Below are 13,479 nucleotides of genomic sequence, written 5' to 3' on the forward strand. Positions count from 1 at the left end.
GGATGTTATGCAACAATTTAATGACCTGTCTCTTACGCTTATCGCTCATAAGCAACCTTTAAATCTTTAGAAGGCCCTTTGGATGTGATCTTAAGGCCCTGAATGTGAAATGGATTTCTGGTCTAGGCCTATTCGTTTCGCTGGAAGGGAGAACGTAGTCCGAGGATACCTTTTAGTTTAATGTCGACTGCATTGTGGTGAGGGACAGCTCTGCCTCCAGAGGACCCGAGGAATCGACCATTGTAAATTTATCAAGTTAAATGCTCCAAAGAGGCAAGGAAGCTTATCATTAAAAGTTTTGAACTAAGGAACCTCCGTAACGAGGCTATAATATTGACAATTAAAAGCCACAGTAGTGTTAAAATATATTATTGTACAATGCTAAAAATTACAAGGAGAGACTTCCGGATACTGCTCCATATCCCTCCCCAGCCCCTCTTCAGTAGGACTGAAGAGGGAGGGATACGGTGCAGTATCCGAAAGTCTCTCCTAGTAATTCTGAGCACTGTACAGTAATATATTTTAACACTATTGTGGCTTTTAATTGTCATTAAAAGTTTCGTTGACCACGCGATAACACCTGATACAAGGAAGACACACCCGCTTTCTAACATTTGCACATGACAGGAACCCACCCGCAAATTAGGAATAGCGAGACCATCCACAAAGAGGCTCAACTATGGAAGGCTGAATTCCTGGGACTGTGAACTGTCACCTTGCAAAAACTATTAGCAATTGATGCAGGTATCGCAGACTATGCTCTTCTCACCAGCGATTGAGATGTCCGTGTCGGAATCAGGGTCTTAAGAACGCTTCCTACCACACACACAGAGACACACACACACACACACACACACACAGACAGTCATACGCAAGTAATTCTGGCACGTCTCCGAATAGGCCATTCTCATCTAACATACGGACATCTGATGAATAATTCACATTACCCTGCTCCTAGATGCTCTGAATGTAAAGCAGTGATATTGATTAAGTATTTACCGTGTGAATGTCCAACGTATAATCAGCGGTGACTACCGAGTTTTTGGAAATAAGTCCATCATTGAAATTTTATCAGAAATTTCAACATTTGCAATTAATACAATGATCAAGTATTTTTAAATTGGAACTTAATTGACATAATGTAAGGAAAAATAAAAATAAGCAAAAACAAATCCTTGGCCAGCCCTGTGAGAAAAGATAATCAGCTCAGTGGTCGGGTAAAAGTATTTTGATGGGAGTCACAGTCAGCATCCGCCTTCCAAGGCAGGACGTAGTACCACGTGGTTGGTATTATCATTCAGGGTTTGCAACAGACCTAGATCTTCCAGTCTGCCATGACGAATCATGATTTTAAATCTTGTAACATTAAGACAACACCAGATTTTAAAAGAAAAAACATCGTAATGACTGCCTTTAAACAGTGTTAGTCTAAGCGATGGCAGAAACAACTTTCGACAGAAGAAAATAAATATCACTTCTTTCGTCCTTTTCTCTAAAAGTTTAGCTTGAGAAGAAGAAAAAATACCGAAATTTGGAGAAATGCGCTAACGTAAAGGATGCCATAAGTGCATCAATATTCAGTCGATATTGCCTGCATGAAGGACGCATTATAGAAAAGCAATGCACTCTCTCTCTCTCTCTCTCTCTCTCTCTCTCTCTCTCTCTCTCTCTCTCTCTCTCTCTCTCCTGCGTACAGTTGCATATTTGTGTATTGTTCCAAGGAAATTATATTCTATTCCAGCAAACATTCACTCCTGACACTCCGCTTATACTACACACACACACACACACACACACACACACACACACACACACACACACGTAAAGGTAATAGGTAAGACTAGGTTTTCTACTTAGAGAAGAATTGAAGCTAAAGTATCGAAATACAGAGTACTATACGTACAACCCGAATTAAACATAAAATCTAAAGTGATGAAATCTCCAGTAGATACTGTCGCCATCAGCCGAGTTTCTGTTGCAACCGAGCTATCCTTGCATTGCAAGCTCCGAGGACCGTGGATGTAAATAAGGAAGTACAAGGCGAGGTCGAAAAATTCTGAATATTGTGATAATGGGAGATAGAGGACGGAGAATATCCTAAGACTAGTATTCTCGGTCAGTCACTGTAAGTCGTATGTGATATTGAATTTGTACTTTGTATTCCCGTTTTCTTCCTCTACTACTACTACTATTATTATTATTATTATTATATTATTATTATTATTATTATTATTATTATTATTATTATTATTATTATTATTATTATTATTATTATCATTATTATTATTATTATTATTATTATTATTATTATTAGGTAGGTCGTAATTTGGAAATTCACACTAAATTGAACTCAGCTTGATTGTGTCATTATACTTTTAGCGATGTATTCATATACACAGATATATATATATATATCTATATATATATATATATATATATATATATATTATATATATATATGTGTGTGTGTGTGTGTGTGTGTGTGTGTGTGTGTGTGTGTGTAGGTATACACACACACACACTATATATATATATATATATATATATATATATATATATATATATATTGTTGTAGCTGTCCTTGGAACGAAGAATAGCACCAATCCCACAGTACCTGAGGATCCTGAAATCAGCAAGGCCTATAAATCAGTCCTCTGTAGATAAGCAGGACAAAAAGCCTCGGTGTGGTGGGCCTTATCACAAACACTGAGCTTGTTCGCTAGAAGGACAAGTATGGGCACCTGGTGACTACGGAAGCTGCTGCCGATTGCTAAACTGTCCTCGGATTGTGCTCCGATCCTGCGGAAGGTTTCGCTGCAGGCTTTCAGGATGCTCAACATAAAAGGGCGGGGAGCCTGGGTTGGTCATTTGGAGTTCAAGAAGAGCCTCCCATATCAGCCTTCAGTGATGTTTCTTGGTTAATTCTCACTTTTTGTCATTTTACCGGTTTGTACATTACTTTTTAAGTTTTGGAATGTTTTTAGCCTCTCATTTTTTTTATTACATTAATTAGCTACAGACGGATGTAGCTCCATTGTATATTAAGTATGGACCCTGAGGAAACCTATAAGATAATGACCGAAACAGATGTCTAAATGGAAGTGTTGTCTCCTTTTCATCAGAACTTCAGTTTTGATGCTTAGAAGGTAGACTAACTTATGCCTATACTCTGTTTTTTTTCATCTGTCCATCCGCCTGTGGTGTTTTTGTATGGTAATACTGCGTCCCGGGCTTTAGATAGTTACGCTATTTGTAAGTTTTAGGTAAATAAAAGGATATCTGGGTGTACATTTGCAACTGAAAAGTGTTTTAATAATTTACTGTATGCGAATTACCCCGTTAATATTCGAAATAGGATATTATTATAATCGTTGAATGTAAGCTGAATGTAACTATCTAAAGCCCGGGACGCAGTGTTACCATACAAAAAACCACAGGCGGATGGACAGATGAAAAAAAAACAGAGGTATGGCAGAACATACAACTACCGCATAGCACCATGCTGGATAAATTTTCAAAAAACATTTGCCTTAACACTAATTTTTTTTCATTGACATAATCTCTGATTCATCTCTGATAGTTTATGGCTATATTTATGGCTATAAGTTTTCAATATGTGAACGTTGAAACCCTATTACGTTTAGCATATGATATTGTGAAAATTTTTTAATCAATTAATAATCGCTAAATGATTTTCTTTATTCATTGCTCATTCTTTTGGAGACGTGTATATTCTTTTTTTCAATTCGTGTACTGCTGTTTAGGAACAACTTCATGATCAATATATATCAACATTCATTTGTTTTTTTACGCATAAATTTTGTTCGCTTGTTGTCTTGCATGAAACTGAATTCATTGTGGCATAAAAATACGATGACAACGCAGGTGTCGTCAGCTATATATAAACTGAATAAAAGTAATCAGTTGCGTTTCGCAATACAAAACAAAAGTTGCAGAAGGCGTGTTACTCCAGAGCGCTTCTGACTTGTTTGTAGTGATTCGTTTCATTCTCGATTTCTGAAATCTTATTTAAGAACTGTTTTTGCAACTCGTTTTCTCATTCACTGTATCTATCATTTTCGCAACCTCTCTTCCCTGCACTATTGGCCAAAATGGTTTACGTATGAATACAGGAAGATGTTTTGTTTTGCAGAAGGATGCTGTGGGATTTGCCGACTCACTAAGTAAATGGCAAAGAGGCGTTTTCTCCCGCAAAGGGCAACGAGTGCATCCCGACACGAGGAGATGCTTATAAATAAGATCTAAATTATACGTAATCAGTCGTCGGCTTCCCTGTGGACTTACCGCTCACTAGCTTACGTAAAAGTTGCCAGAAATCAGTATTTATTTTCCACTGTGTTTGACCGATATTTCTTTATTTTTCTGTTTTTCGCTAAAGCATACCATATACCTCCCTTTACATTAACCTTAACCGACATGAGGAAGTCAATCTGGGTTCTTGTGATATATCTTTATGAATATCTTCGGTCATCCTCCTTTCATTGGCAATCTTTGGTTACCACACTACTACTTAATAAGCTCTTGACTAAGTATTTAGGTTTCCTTCTTATATTTTACGCTAAATATTTAGCTATAGACTCTTCTTAGTTAGGTCTTTTAATGAATAGTGTCTTAAAAGTCTCAAATGCAATATTATGTTAATGACACCCGTAGTGAAATGACAAGGATATCCCTCTTTGTAATGTTAATGATGCCTCGTACATTTCCCGCCTTGTGAGTCTCGCTTTTCATATACAGCAGACTGGTTGCTATGTTTGTATGTCTCTGATTATTTTGTTACGAACCGGCCTTGTGTATTTGTATGATGTCGTTTAGATGTCAGATTTCTCAAGAGGGAAACATCCCCAATGTTCTTACTGTAGAGAGCTCTACCAAGGACTATCTTTACTACTATTCCTGACCTCTGTTACATAGTGTCAGTGTTAGTTGGTTCCTGACCTTTTTTTTGTGATTGGTATCACTTTCGTTACAGTTTTTGTCATTTAAATTTTACTGCTTTTGCCCTAAATGATGCAGGTACATTGTTATTAGAGGATAATGTACACGTATCCATGTACTATAATATATATGTATATATATATATATATATATATATATATATATATATATATATATATATATATATATATATATACACTGTAGATATAAAACAGGACTTTATTTAAACAGGATGGTATCTAGCAATCTAGCAGAAATTTGTATTTAATTTGTATTAGTGCACAGAAAAAACAACTGTGTAAGTGATGAAATTATATATATATATATATATATATATATATATATATATATATATATATATATATATATATATATTATATATAAAATCTTTCCTTGCAGGAGTGGCTCTAAAGAAATGGCAAACCAATGAACACTGCTACTTTCATACTTTGATGTTCAATGCTTAATCAAGAATGAGCTCCCTCGTGCAGAAAACTTCCACAGTATTAGCCACTTAATTTGCCTTCATAGAAGGTTCATCAACAAAGCAGTGAAATCCTTGCACACAGTGCTCCTTTAACTCTAGATTGCATGCGCTTTACATCCTAGTTATTAAGACCTTCGTGTCTTAATCCCTGTACATATCAAGAACTTCACAGTTCTTTTTAGTTTTCTGGAAAGAAAACTATTCTCCCGGCTTTTGTCAGTCCGCTCTTTTTTTCTTAAAGACCACTGAGGCTAGAGGGCTGCAAATTGCTGTGTTGATCATCCACCATCCAATCATCATACATGCCAAATTGCAGCCCTCTAGGCTCAGTAGTTTTAATTTTATTTAAAGTTAATTATAATCGTGCGTTGGTATCGTTATAGGCCAGGCCACCACCGAGCCGTGGTTAAATTTCCATAGGTCACGGCTCATACCGAGACCACCGAAAGATGGATCTATTTTCAGTGGCCTTGATTATACGGTGTACAAAATACTTAAATGCGCAGAAGAAACTTCGTTGCGTGTTTCACTTGTTCTTCTTAACACTTCTGAGCCCTCGCTCTCCATTCTTTCCACATGACCAAACCATCTCAAAATGCTGATCCATCTGTTATTACTTCGTATGGACCTTTTTCGCCGTTTCAATCTTCCTTACTGGACGTATATTAAGCTAACAATTAGTCCTGACAGAGTCTTTCCTCTCATTTGTATTTCCACATTTATTCACTATTAACAGACGAAGCTCGAGTTCGATTCTCGGGCATTCCATCGAGGTGTGAGAGATGTGTTTTTCTGCTGACAGAAGTTCACTCTCGACGTGGTTCGGAAGTCACATTAAGCCGTCGGTCCCGTTGCTGAATAACCACTGGCTTCGTGCAACGTAAAAACACCATACAAACAAACGCACAAAAAAAAAATAAACTTGAGAATTAACTGTAACATTTACCTGAATGACACACTGAGTTATATCCCTGATTCTGGTACAAGAATACACCACACCAAAGACGGGGAAGATGAACGCCAGAGTTATGATGGACCCCTGCAGGTTGTTTTTCCGCAGGAAGTGGGAAATGAGGCCGAAACCAGCTATCATCCAAATGATCATCACAAACACGATCGCTCTCGAAGATTTCGTCCAATCTAGCACCCGTTCCGCTACACTTCTCCTGTCGGGCACAACGTTTTTGAAGAGCTGCATTTTCCGCGAGAACTGAGCTGACTGACACGGCCGAGGAACTGCAGAGCCAGAGAGGATTCGAGTGGGGAGGAGGAGGAGTCCGCACGGGACGCTACATAAGGACCTCGTCTCGGGAAGACGGAAGCATCTGCAGGTGTCCAGTTCCTTCTCCGGTGGACCTTGGGAACAAAACTGGTCTCGCTCCCTTCCTCGCCTGCCCACGAAATATGTAATGGCTCTCGCGGGTATACTTCTGCTCGCCAATAGACCTTGAGCTGCGTCCCGTCTGCTTACCTGTAAGTTCATTAGATTTCTCGTTCTGTTCGTAAAGTATGGCTTGAATTCTAAAATGCTTTGACCACGTCATTTGTCAGCTTTCTTTTCTCTCGATGTCTTCGGCAGATTAACTGAGGTACGTGAGGTGCACTTTTTAGAAAACTATACTAGTTTTCTAATTGGAAATTTGTCGATCGATTTTGATGTAAACATAAGACTTACCCTCTTCCATAGGAAGGCGAGTGATCAAAATGAAGAGAAAAGCAAAAATAAATAAATGGATAAATTTCCCGCATGACAGAAGTACTCTGCAAGCCTTGGGAACCCGTATATAGGGGGTTAGTGTCATCAGTACACCTCACGTGGTGCGCTGTAGGCTTTAACTGAAGGGTATTTTTTTTTTTTGTCTTTTGCTTCATCTTGACTCCCGCTTCGTTTCTTCAGCCTTGCTGTCCAACTGCTCCAACTCTGAATGGCCGGAAGCGCTGGATAGTCTTAATAAATTCCATAAAATCATAAATCAATCAATCAACCAGTCTCGGACCTTGGGTAAGACGTGCGTAATATGAGGAGTTTTTATACCTATTCGTGAGTGAAACTGAGGTTATTATTACTGCTGTTATTATTATCAAAATGGACATTAACGAAGCCACTCTTAAAGCTCACCGAAGGGATATCTCTCTCTCTCTCTCTTCATTAGAAATATATACATATCTCCAGTGCAAATATCTATACTGATTCCATCGCCTATAATTTCAGTCAAATGCCAATATTTCAATGACAAATTTAGCCCTAATTGTAATTTGTACATTCCTTGACAATTTTTAAATTTTGTTTGCGGTTGTGCAAAAATCTTATTGCCATTAAAGCCTCATCCATTCTGTCACAATGTTTATGACTCTACAGCTTTTATTCGTCCTCATAACCTCACACTTATTAAGGGTCACCTCGACTTTTTTTATCAAAAGGCTTTAGGGCCCCATACACTGAACGACTGTCAGAACAATTGTCGTTATCGACCCACACGCACACACTATTCATACAGTATGAACGATCTCCGCGCCGATTTCAGACTGAACAAAGATTTTGTCTCGAGAAGACATGGCATCATCTCTTGAAGAGACGTGCGTGATAGCGTTATATCGGCAGATAAACCCATACATTGAATGACCTATGTATGGCAGACTTACGTCGCAAACAAGCAACCTGGTCGTGACAGATTCCCGCTGAGATCGTTCAGACACGAAACTCCGCCCACTTTTGCATTCAGACAAGCACATACACACTGTTTTAACGAACGATACAGACAATCGTTCGTACAATCATTCAATGCATGGGGCCCTTTAGACTGTGACCAGTTTCTGCGTATCAACAAAGCACCATCCTCGAAAGACCTCCCGTTTCACAGCAGATTCAAAGCATCGCCTCTCATCCCAAAATATTGCGTCCATTTCCTTTTGGTTGCTCTAACTCAGTGGTTCTTAACCTTTTTATGACCACGCCCCCTTTAAGAGTTGGTCCTTTCTTTCACGCCCCCCTTGCGTCTATGAGTAAAATTCCTTCCCGGATTTGAAGGGAAATATATGAGAAAGAGAAGGGGTTTCGAGGGATAGGAAGGGAGGTCAATAATTGCAAAACATGGTTAGCCGAAAGCCTAACTATACTCGGTTTTTTTCCATCTGTCCACCCGCCTGTGGTGTTCATGCACGGTAAACATTGCGTCCCGGACTTTAAATAGTTGCGCTATGTGTGGAGTTTTAGGTAAATGAAAGGATATCTGGATGTACTTTTGCGCATGCAGAAAATTATTTAAACACTTTTCTGGTGCAAACGTACACCCAGATATGCTTTTAGTTACCTAAAACTTACACATAGCGTAACTATTTAAAGGCCAGGACGCAATGTTACCATGCGCAAACACCACAGGCGGGTGGGCAGATGGAAAAAAACAGAGTATAGCGTAGTAGACTTCAGGAAAGTAACGTTATAAGGCGATACTTGTGCATTTTTTCCTAAACTTCTGAATATTAGTTCCTCACTCTTCTTAGGGGAATAATGAATATTATTAGAGATTTTTTTTCATTTTTCCCCAGGAATTGCGCCTCCCCTGGAAATTTCTGACGCCCCCCAGGTTAAGAACCACTGCTCTCACTCCTCATCATCACCCCATTCATGTAAACATAAAGCAGCTAGAGGGCTGCAAATTGGTATTTTGATCATCCACCCTCCAATCATCAAACACTCCAAATTGCGACCCTCTAGCCTCAGTAATCTTTATTTTATTTAAGGCTAAATTAACCCGAGGTCGTGCATCTGGCAGCGCTTTCCGGGGCCATGGGACGTAACCTCACTCTACTGCATCTGGTGAGTGACTGGAGAGCTGCCGGTCGTAGTTCAACAGTCATTTGTTTTATACAGCCTGATCGTTGTACAGAAAACTATATTGTGCCAAAGAAACTTGTTATATGAAAGTATGAGTTCAGTTATAAAAACTAATCACTCTTAATATACTGATGTTCATCACTTCTCTGTATTTTTCTAGTATATATCACAGGCAATTTTCCTCTGCTCACAAAATCGAACAACAACGGTTTCATAACGAACACTTCCTCTGTACACTCTCCTCCCTCTTCAAAAGGCTTCTCTCGCTCGCCAGGCTTCCGCCCTTTTGTCATTCCCTAAACCAGCCCCAGAATGACATGCGATACTGTGAACATTAAAAATAAAGACTGAGGGAACTGCAGACTCAAGGATCCAGCCTTGCGGGGACTTTCTGATTATGCAGAATAGTAATAAGAAAGAATACCTCTGTTTCCTGGCTTCCCACATAAACAATAGTAATGGATGATGACCATCACTGCCGAGGTACTTTTATCATTTGAAGGCTATTTCCAACTCGAAAACATCCTCATTATCATTAATATTATTATTATTATTACTATTATTATATTCAGGAGATAAACCTCGATTCGCGTGGAACAAGCCTACAGTGGCCTTTGACTTTAGATTCAAGTTTCCTGAGAATTCTTCTGAAAGAAGTTAGACACGATAATAAGTAATACAGGAAGGGGATATCACTTATTAGAAAATAATATAGATAGACTAACAAATTAATAGATAATTAGATGAGAATATACATAAATAAGTCAACTAGAATAAATTAATAGAGAATTAGATGAGAAATATCATAAATGAGTCAACTACAATAACGAATAATAGATAAGTAGATGAGGATATACATAAATGAGTCAACTAGAATAATGAATTAATAGAGAAGTAGATGAGAATATATATAAAGAGTGAGTCAACTAGAATAATGAATTAATAAGATAAGTAGATGAGGAGATACATAATTGAGTCAACTAGAATAACGAATTAATAGATATTAATATGAAATATACATAAATAAGGTTAACTATAATAATGAATTAATAGATAAGTATATGAGGAGATACATAAATGAGTCCAATTAGTATAGCGAATTAATAGATAAGTAGATGAGGAGATACATAAATAAGTCAACTAGAATAACGAATTAATAGATACGTATATGAGAATATACATAAATGAGTCAACTAGAATAACGATTTAATAGATAAGTATATGAGAATATACATAAATGAGTCAACTATAATAACGAATTAATAGATAAGTAGATGAGGGGATACATAACTGAGTCAACTAGAATAACGAATTAATATATAAATAGATGAGAATATACTTAAATGAGTCAACTAGAATAACTATTAATATATAAGTAGATGAGGAGATACATAAATGAGTCAACTAGAATAATGAATTAATAGATAAGTATATGGAGGTGGGAAATACATAAATGAGTCCAACTATAAACGAATTAATAGATAAGTAGATAAAGAGATACATAAATGAGTCAACTAGAATAACGAATTAATATATAAGTAGATGAGAATATACATAGATATCTCAACTAGAATAATAAAGAATTAATAGATAATTTAGATGAGGAAGATAACATAAATAAGAGTCAACTAGAATAATGATTGAATAGATAACTTAGTATGAGGAGATACATTAAATGGAGTCAACTAGGAATAACGAATTAATAAGCTAACAGTATATAAAAGAGATAACATAAATGAGTCAACCTAGAATAAGCGAATTAATATATTAATTAGATTAAGAATGATAAAACATCGATTAATGTAAACTAAAGAATAATAAATTAAGAGGATAAGTTGGATGGAAGAATATACATAAATGAGTCAATTAGAATTAATGAATTAATAGATTAAGTGAAGTAAAGAGAAACATAAATGAGTCAACTAGAATAACGAATTAATATATAAGTAGATGAGGAATATACATAGATATGTCAACTAGAATAATAAATTTAATCAATAATTAGATGAGGAGATACATATGAGTCAACAGAATGATAAATAATAGATAATTAGTGAGGAGATACATAAATGAGGTCAATTAGAATAACTATAATATAAATAGATGAGATACATAAATGTCAGCTAGAATAAGAACTAATATATAAGTAGTAGAATATAAATAAATGAGTCAATAGTAAGAATAATAGAGTAGGTGAGGAGATACATAAATATCACTAGAATAACAAATTAATAGATAATTAGATAGGAAGATAATAAAGAGTCAACTAGAATAACGAATTAATAGATAAGTAGATAAGAGATACATAAATGAGTCAAATAGAATAACGAATTAATAGAGTAGATGAGGAGATACATGATCAAATAGATAACGAATTAATAGTAAGTATGAAATACTATATGAGTCAATTAAAATAACGAATGAATAGAATAAGTGATGAGTATACTAAAGGTGAGCAAATAGAATAATGAAGAATAGATACAGATGAGAATATATAAATGAGTCAACCAAAATAATGAATTAATCGATAAGTAAATGAGGAGATCAATAAATGAATAAACTAGAATAACGAATTAATAGATAAGTAGAGGAGGGGATACATAAAATGACTCAACTAGAATAACGAATTAATAGATAAGTAGATGAGGATATACATAAATGAGTCAAACCAAAATAACGAATTAATAGATAAGGAGATGAGAGATAAATAAATAAGTCAACTAGAATAATGAATTAATAGATAAGTAGATGAGAACAAACATAAATGAGTTCAACTTGAATTAACGAACTTAATAGATAAGTAGATAAGGAGAATATATAAATGAGTCAACTCGAACTAACTAATTAATCAGATAAGTAGATGAGGAGATACATAAAATGAGTCAACTTCGAATAAACATATTCATAAATAAGTATATGAAATAATATAATTAAATGAGAAAACTAGAATAAAGAATGACTATATAACGTAGATGAGGAGATTACATAAATGACCTCAAAAACTAGAATAATGAATTAATAGAATAAAGTATATGAGGAAAATACATAAAATGGAGTCAACTTGAATAAACGAATTTAAATAGATAAGTTAGATAAAGAGATATACAAAACAGAATATTGAGTCTCAAACAGGAATAAACGAATTTAATAGATTAAAGTAGATGATGAAGGATTACCTATAAATGCGTCAACTAAAGAATAACCAATTAAATAGATAAGTAGATGAGGAGATACATAAAATGAGTCAACTAGAATAACGGAACTTAATAGATAAGTAGAGGAGGATATGACATAAATGAGGTCAACTAGAATAACGCAAATTGATAGATAAGTAGATGAGAACATATACATAAATGAGTCAACTAGAATAATTGAAATTAATAGATAAGGTATATGAGGAGATACATAAAAATGAGTCAACTAGAATAATGAATTAATAGGATAAGTAGATGAGGAAAATACATAAAACGAGGTCAACTAGCAATAATGAATTAAATAGATAAGTAGATGAGGAGGAATACATAAATGGAGTCAACTAGAATAAACGAATTAATAGATAACGTAGATGGACGAATAATACATAAAGATGAGTCAACCTAAAAAAATAATAATGGAATTAATAGATAAGCAGATGAGGAGATATATAAATGAGTCAGATCAAATAACGAATGATAGATAAGTAGATGAGAACATACATCAATGAGACAACTAGAATAATGAATTTCATAGATAGGTATATGAGGGAGATACATGAATGAGTCAACTAGAATAGTGAATTAATAGATAGTAGATGAGGAGATACATAAAGAGTCAAACTAGAATAACGAATTAAAACTAAGAGATGAGATATCATAAATGAAGCAACTAGAATAACTAATTAATAGATAAGTAGACTAGAAATATACATAAAGAGTCAACTGAGAATAACGAATTAATAGATAGAAATAGATGAGAATATACATAATGAGTTAAACTAGAATAATGAATTAATAAAATAAGAAGTAAGAAGCTACATAAAATGAGTCAATTAGAATAAAGAATTAATAGATAAGATGATGAGAAATATACATTGAATGAGTCAACAAGAATAACGAATTCATAGATAACGTAGATGAGGAGATACATAAATGAGTCAAATAGAATAACGAATTAATAGATAAGTAGATCAGGAGATAAATAAATGAGTCAACTAGAATAA

At 35.2% G+C, this 13,479-nt stretch overlaps 1 long non-coding RNA gene across 1 annotated transcript in view; it reads right to left on the minus strand.

Annotated features, from left to right (window-relative positions):
• Window positions 1-6,869, minus strand: part of LOC135218544 (uncharacterized) — a 17,387-nt gene extending 10,518 nt beyond the window's left edge. The window contains exon 1 of the long non-coding RNA XR_010315354.1: window positions 6,393-6,869. This is a non-coding gene — a long non-coding RNA (uncharacterized LOC135218544). The remainder of the gene's footprint in view (window positions 1-6,392) is intronic.
• Window positions 6,870-13,479: the final 6,610 nt, after the last annotated feature.

The sequence above is a fragment of the Macrobrachium nipponense genome, chromosome 9 (assembly GCF_015104395.2).
Source record: "Macrobrachium nipponense isolate FS-2020 chromosome 9, ASM1510439v2, whole genome shotgun sequence".
Classification (NCBI taxonomy): Eukaryota; Metazoa; Arthropoda; class Malacostraca; order Decapoda; family Palaemonidae; genus Macrobrachium; species Macrobrachium nipponense.